This window comes from Anoplolepis gracilipes, chromosome 3, assembly GCF_047496725.1.
Source record: "Anoplolepis gracilipes chromosome 3, ASM4749672v1, whole genome shotgun sequence".
Lineage (NCBI taxonomy): Eukaryota > Metazoa > Arthropoda > Insecta > Hymenoptera > Formicidae > Anoplolepis > Anoplolepis gracilipes.
The window spans coordinates 1,224,568-1,232,471 of NC_132972.1; the positions used below are offsets into that span (position 1 = coordinate 1,224,568).

Sequence of the window (7,904 nt, forward strand, 5' to 3'; positions counted from 1 at the left end):
CGCACCGGAGAGAGATCGCCGGAAGCAGGTGTCTGTATTTCCGGTACGACGAGAATCCGGCGAAAAGGAATTCGATTGGACAGAATCGAACGTCTAGGCCTCTCTCATGGATGGAGACACTCGAAGGTCTTCCTCGCCGCCGCGCCGCCGATGGTCGATGGACTCAGACAACCATCTATTCGCGAGCGTCTCATACCATCAGCATCCAACGGGCCCAACCCATTTCCCATTCCTCGAGAGCCGCGCTGCACATTTCCCAGACGTGCCCTCGGTGCCGGTAGTCAAATGCCAATACGGCACTTATCCTTGAACTAAAGCCTTCCTCGTTCGCCAACACCATCGAACCCGGTAGCTGCTATCTTCCTCTCCTCCTCCACTACGCTCGCGCGAGGGCTTTTAAACCATTATGGGAAATGACGCATCGTGTAGATCGTGCCGAGGAATTCTCCGACCATATATTCACAATGTGTGTCTTCGAGAGCACTTCAACGTCGTTTATAGAGATGGATGCATCGCGAGAAAAGTGAGGTAGCGCGCGCGACCCATGGCATATGATGTGTAGGAATTCGGGTCGTATTTAAGTCGTAAAACTTTCTCTTTCCTTTTAAATATTTTATGGTAGGATAGAAGGATCGTTATAGGTATAAGATAAACTAGGATATGATGGCCATAGGCTGTAATTTTTCAATAATCACTACATACTGCACTTTTTTTCATCATTATCAAAGATAATTGATATTTACAGTAGTTTATGTGCATACATTATTCGAAATAACGATATTGTGAATCTTATATCATATTTTTACTTTTGACTACTTGCAAAGTTTTTCATTTGTCCACTAAAAACTGTTATAACGTCGAATAAATTACAGTTGAGCTATCGTAATCGACGTTAGACATATTATAAAGATATGTAAATTGTTATATGACCTATAATTTTTATTTTTGTTTTTATTATTGTTTTTATAAATAATATGGTCATCTTTCCGTCACTATGGTCATCTTTTTCTTAAAAGTTGAGTAAGATGGTCAATGCTTATATTGCACTATTTTCATAATATAAAATTTCAATTAAATATTTTCCTTTTAATTTCGATAAGGTTACATAATTTAAGCTTCAGTGAAGATAATATGCCAAACACTATTAAAAAACACTATTAAAAGTATGTTTTTTGCATTTAAAAAAACTATGGCCATCTTATCCGAGTTTACCCTACTTCTGTCATCAACATCTTTCGTTTCCTTGTATTCGATGAGGAATTAGTTTATTATTCATTCGCGAATATTGAATCGTTTGTGTAAAGTCAGACATATGCAACGTTTGACAGAAAAATCTGTTTATATAACGGAATTGAACGTGCGATAAATGAGTGTTCGACCACGAGATATCTATCGGGGGTGGCTAAACCGATGGGCCTTTGTTCGTCGGTGTTTGCCGAGGTATGTTAAAGCCGATTGAAATGAGGGCGGATCCATGACCATGTTTTACTACAGTCTTTCCTAGGATAGGTGCGGTCAGTGCTAACAAAGCGACATCCAAATGAGGCCACTGATTGCTCCGAAGACTGAGTTTATTTCTGTAAAAATCGATTGCTTTCTGCTTCATGACAAGTCTTTTGATGTTTAGCAACTAACGATTTCGACACGATAATAGCTAGCATTTTTTTTTTCCTTTGAAAACGTGTACTTTTATTAAATTTTGGTTATAATTATGAAATATTTTGGTTATGATTAAAATTTTAATTTAATTTATATTTCGTAATTTATTTCGTGGATTATTTTCTTAATAAAAAAGTTAAACTTACGTAAGAGTACTTTTTAGTAAATTTTGCTAAAGTTAAGGGAAGTACGTTTCTCTGACCTGAAACATTTCCGTCTAGGAAATGAGCGCTGTAGATTTAGATTCTACTATCGTGAGAGAGAAAGAGAAAAGAAATTTTTAATTATTTGTGCTCTGCTCATAGCCATCGATGGAAAACCGCAAGAAAGTACGATGAAATTAGAAATTCCTTCTCACAAGCGAACTTTAAGATTGAAATTGTAGCACGTATCTATTATAAATATATACAATGTTTATGCAGTTTTATAAGCAAGACTGTTAAACTTGTATTTAACATTTTAAAGACATCGTACTCTGAAATAAAAACAAATTTTTATAATTTTGCTGTTCGATCAAGAATTAATGAGAAATCAAAATGTATATATAAGAGAGAGAGAGAAAACTTTATCTTTTGGACAAAAAACATACATGTATAATATTTCACACACTTGTGTGTAAATAATATTTTCTAAAACGTATTACAAGAGAAATTTATTAATCCCTATTACTCGGTTATTTTAACCGTCTAACGGTTTAATTTTTCAATATCATTCTTTTTCTTCCAATCGTTTCGCGATCGCTCAAGCGGGACATCTCTCCGACGATGCACGTTCCCTTCGTCCCTTGACACGGTGTTCCCTTCGTCTCGATTCGATTCTCGTTGCGCCGACTCTCATAGAAATCCCGCACACGTATCGGGCACGTATCCAGCCGGAATAATCGAGCGGACGATTCCGTTCAGAAACGATCAGCACAGGCAGAAGGTCCCCTTGACTCGAAACATGATTTCGAAGCGGGCAACAGTTTGTCGTGCCAGTACGCTGGGGACTGCCGTTTTACTGCGCGAAAGCGCTCTCGGAAACTATCCATCGACAAGTAACTCACCGTATTGGACGCACGCAATGGAAGAATTTCAAGAAAGCTCATTTTATGCTGATATAAAACGTCGTACGGACCTATCCTCGGCAGTTTTTTTATTTTTTTTTTTTTTACAAGAAGCTTCCGTCTTTTTTATTGCGAATAGGAAATTTTCCTGTATTTTTTAAACAGATATTTTTTTTATATCTATTATATATGATATTTTTTTATATGCATTAGTAACAAGTTTGCAGAGAGTACGAATTATTTAAAATCACAAGAAATTTATTTATGTATGAGCATAAAATAATCCTAGGATCCCTATCTTTTATATTTATATTTTATTTTTCACACATATACACAAGTTTCCGATATAACGTAAGCGAAACACGAGCAACGTGAGATATTGCTTTGGAAGGGAAGCGAAATTCGGTTCCAGTTCGATGGATTTTCTAGCGAGTTTTTCCGTCGACAGGTTGGCCCGATTATCCCTGGAGAAATACACGAGTCGGATACCGAGAGCAATTCCCGGATTGTTTACCTGGAAGAAAATGTTAAAATTAAAGCAACAATATTCTCGTCTCTTAGTTGCAATGCTTCGGTGCCCGACGAGTTTCCCGTCGCTATCCTGCTTCTTTTTTCCCTTCGGACGAGGAACGAATTGCCCTCCGCGTTTGAAGAGCCCTCGGGATACGCTTTCGAGGCGCTTCGGAACTCTTTGAGCTCTTTGAAGTGCAAATTAAAAGCGTCTCGTTTCAAGACGATTGGTTCCAACCTTGCGGGTAAGATGCCGTTTTGCACCCTATGGTTGGAACGTGTATCATAATCTGATTTTGTTAGAATCGAATTTTAAAACTTGAAACTACTAAATCTATTAACATTTTATTGTCCACATTTCACCTTTCCTACAAATAGAAATTATATAAATATAATAATAAAATTCGATTTAAGCGCATTAGTGTACATGTCGTAGGCAAATGGTTATTTTAGGAAAATAGCTTTTGACTAGGCAAATGTTATCTGGCTGGTCAAATGGCTTTCATTCGTTTATTTGTATTCAAATGCTATTTTCCTAGGCACACAGCATTTGTCTATTTAACATTATTTAAAAAAATAGAAATAAAGATTATTTTGTAAAGGAAAAATATTGGATATTTAAAAATAAAAATTTAGTATGTTTCAAAATATGATGCTACTTTGATATTTTTTACTTCTATGCAAACGATACACTAATACATAGTCTTGTTTTAAAATACGTAATATATATTATATAAAAAATAAAAATCTCAATACAAATTAATAACAAATTTAAAAAGCGAGTGACAGTTTAATATAAATATGCTTTATTGAAAAAATTTTCTCTTTATGTTTTTTTAAATTAAGATTTTTTTGTTTCATCAATTAACTGATTAAAAAGAATAATGTCCATGAAAAATACAGAATTTTGACATTTCTTAAAATATCTGTGTTTAAGAACATTATTCACAACAATAAATACTTTACTAGTTATCTGGATTAATTAGGCTCATATATATCATTTTGTCCCCATAAGCTCACATTGATAATAATATCTATAGCATGTTTCTATAAACTTGCAAATTTTGGATTGATTTTCAGTATATTTCAATTAATTATTTTATTAATCCTATTAAATCGAAATACTTGAATCTTTCCACTATTTTTGCTTTACAAAATAATCTTTATTTCGATTTTCCTAAATAATGTTTAGACAAATACTGTTTGCCTAGGATAGCATTTGAACACAAATGAACGAATAAAAACCATTTGACAAGCCAGACAGCATTTGCCTAGTCAAAAGTTATTTTTCTAAAATATCCATTTGTTTACGACGTATACAAAAGAATGAAGAAAAGAAATAAAAATTGTGATTAGCCTATAGATGTTTTTTTTTTTTTTATTTTATTTGAATATATCTACGAATCGATATCTGTTAAACTTAAGTCACTATGTCATAGAAGTCGTCTGTTCGATGTTGGAAAGCGTGAGGACGATCTAGCCTTTCCTCTTTCTCTCTCTTTCTGTCTCTTAAGAAGAGCACGAATTCTCGGGATAATAGGGTAGGACGTCACGGTTGCCGCGCGGAAACTTGTGTACCGGTGTCGTTATAAATCAGCTGCAGTCGCGCCCATGGCTTATCAGTCACGCCATATTCATACCGGCTCGTTCTGAGCCGGTGGCTTCGACCGGTCTGTTGTTGTCCGCCCGCACCGTATCCGGCGTAACACGAATCACTAAAACGCTAGAGCCTACGACAAGGGCTGCAGTTTATGGGACGTGAAATATTATTCTTAAGGATCTATCGCGCGACTGCGAGAACATACGTGTGTTAGCTATTTTTTTCGTCCGATTGTTGAGAAAACTTTCGTCACCGTTAAAAGGAGATAAAATTGAAAATGACACATTTCAATATAAACAATAATTAGCTATAATATTAAAAAGAAATAATTTTTAAAAATTATTATACTTATATAATACATATTAGCGAGATTTATAAAACAACAATGTTATTATTTCATTAAGTCGCTTATCACATTTCAGATATCAGAAGCAAGATTAGTAAAAAAGGTTCTTTATAATACGTTGATACGCGCCGTTGGATTAATACCTCTGTTACAGTAAATCGAATGCATTTTACCGTATAGTACTAGTTGAAGGCATGTATAATGATCAACGTTGGTTTGATGGTAATAATCAATAATCATCTAATCATGGATCTAAATATCCCGTCATCTGCATAAATTACAGACACGTCGAGCGCAGTTCGATAAATAATGCATTCTATAAGCGCATCCCCGCCGCGCGGCGCGTGCAATTACCTGCGACTTTCCTCGATCAATGTTTCATGCGCGATGTAAGCGCGTCCGCGCTATCCATGACTTCCCGGCAATAGAAATCATCGATCTCTCTCTCTCTCTCTCTGTTTTCCTCCCTTCCGTCCTTCCGCTCGTCCGTTCGCGATGCATTTAAACGTACATGCAAACGCACGTGCGTTTAAATCCTCCCCTTTCCCCGAACGACCGGAGGTGGCCGACTGCATTGTCTTACCTCCAGCTGACCCTCGCGGGGTCATAGATCACAGGCTTCCTGGTGTAGCCCGCGGTATAAATCATCGGGCGCTGGGTTAGCCTTAGCGAATTTATCGTCCGCATCCGAGGCACTTAATTTATCAACGGGACAACGAGCGGCACGCAGCGGAGCGAAGCGGACCCGCTCGTCGAATACTTCTTCCTTGCGTTTGTCTGTATTTTACGCATCGCTTAAAAACCGAATGCGAGGACTCATGGATAGACGCTGGATGTGGAATTCAGAGTGCTTTTTAATCTCTCGCGTAATTTACAGCAATTTTCCTTTTACCGCGATAATTTTATCCAAGGTTGAAGAAAGAAGGAGAGAGAGAGAGAGAGAGAGAGAAAAAGAAATATAATGTTTAATATCAAGCGTATTAAAATATCTTGTGACTGATTCTCCTTTACTCTTCTTCTATCTTTTTCTCATATCTCTCGATCTATCTCCGTTTGCATTTGAGAAAGGAAAGACACGTTTCACGTTGATTTCGATATACGTATAACGATGAACCTACGCTTAGATAGTCCGGGAAGAGAACCCCCGGAGAGTCCGACATGAGGAAGGGGGTACACAAAAATTGAGATTCAAAGTTACGACCGTACCCTCGGAATCCTCGCTCGCACGTGCATGTCTTTCATAGTCGAATGCGGCGTTCACATACTGCTCTGTTCGAGAAAAATGAAATCCGGTTGGAATCGCTATATGTATATCGAGCGCAATAAAAATGCTTGTAACAAAATGGGGTTACGTCATACATAAGCTCCATCTCTCAAAAGAAAAGATACTATTATTGAGAACAATTTAATCATCGCTGATATGTAATATTTTTTTATTAACAATATTTTGTAATGTATTTTTGAAATCAATATCGGAATAATAAAATGTCAGTATTGATAAATGAGATAAAATAGATATCTAGTTTTATCTCTATAAATTGCTTAAAAATATTCACGAGGGGATAAAATTAGTAAAAATTTAAGATGTAAAATCAAAAAATAAATTAATTTTATAAAATTTGGAAATTATTTACAGAGAATGATATATTTTACTCATAATTTCCAATAAAATAATTTCAAGAATACATTGAAAAAAATTAATGTTGCGTAGTGTAAATGTATAATAATTGATTAACTCTAATGATTTTTAGACTTAAATTCGTCGTCTTATTCGCCCGCTCTTCTTCACATCAGATTAAACACCGTCACAGAGCTCTTTGAAAGTGATCGCGGAAAAGGTTTGGTCTTCTCTATCTCTTTACCTCTCTGCTCCTTTTATCGACATCATCTAACGCAGTCGTCCCGCCATAGAGTCAATTAGTTAATGGTCTACGGACATTCACGTAATCTGTGCCACGGCACAAATGAAAGTATCACCGCCCGCCATGGTTTCGCCCGTTGATTATTCTGTTGAAAAAAAAAAAAAAAAAAAAAGCGTACAGAAAAATAGAGAAACGGATAATCTTTTGTAGAAAAATTGAAAATAAAAAGAAGAGATATATAAATCGATAGAGCTTTTTTTATCTGGTATAAAAACGGCAAGCAAGAAAAAGAGAATTGAGCCGATTTCTCGTCACATACTACTTTTTTTACGAGATCACGTATATATTCAGGTCGCGATGACGTCAATTAGTTAATGGCGAACTCACGCTTAGGTAAACGCGGGTTACGTAAAATCGCGGCAATAGAAAAGCGCATCGTGAGTGTCGTGTCGGTCCATTAAGCATATTGCGCAGCCCTACCCCGAGTAAAGTCCTAAAAAGTACAAAAAAAATTTCTCGGTAGCGGTAAAAGGGGAATGGTGGGAATAATACTAATAGAAGGAGCACATGTAGAGCCCGCTATCGAGAGAACCGCGCGGCTCGGCACTTAGATTAAAGCTCTCTTTTAGCCACGATTATATTGGCGCCCGAACTGTCAGCTTTTCCATTAAATGGATTTTTAATAAAATGCAAGCGGCGCAATATCGGATTTTCGTCGTGAAACGCGCGATGGAAGGACGAAAAAACGATATAGTTTTATAAATTGTGCGATCATACTTTTCGTACTTTTCGTATAAAGTAACGTTACTACATAAAGTTCTGTTTATGCTTATTATATATATATATATATTTACATACATACATACATACATATAGAGTTTT

General features: G+C 36.3%; 2 protein-coding genes across 7 annotated transcripts in view; one reads left to right on the forward strand and one right to left on the reverse strand.

Annotated features, from left to right (window-relative positions):
* The window catches only part of LOC140664113 (glutamate receptor ionotropic, kainate 5-like), a 274,048-nt gene that overhangs the window by 110,386 nt on the left and 155,758 nt on the right, over positions 1-7,904 (reverse strand). The window lies entirely within an intron of this gene.
* The window catches only part of LOC140664117 (mannosyl-oligosaccharide alpha-1,2-mannosidase IA-like), a 228,238-nt gene that overhangs the window by 71,738 nt on the left and 148,596 nt on the right, over positions 1-7,904 (forward strand). The window lies entirely within an intron of this gene.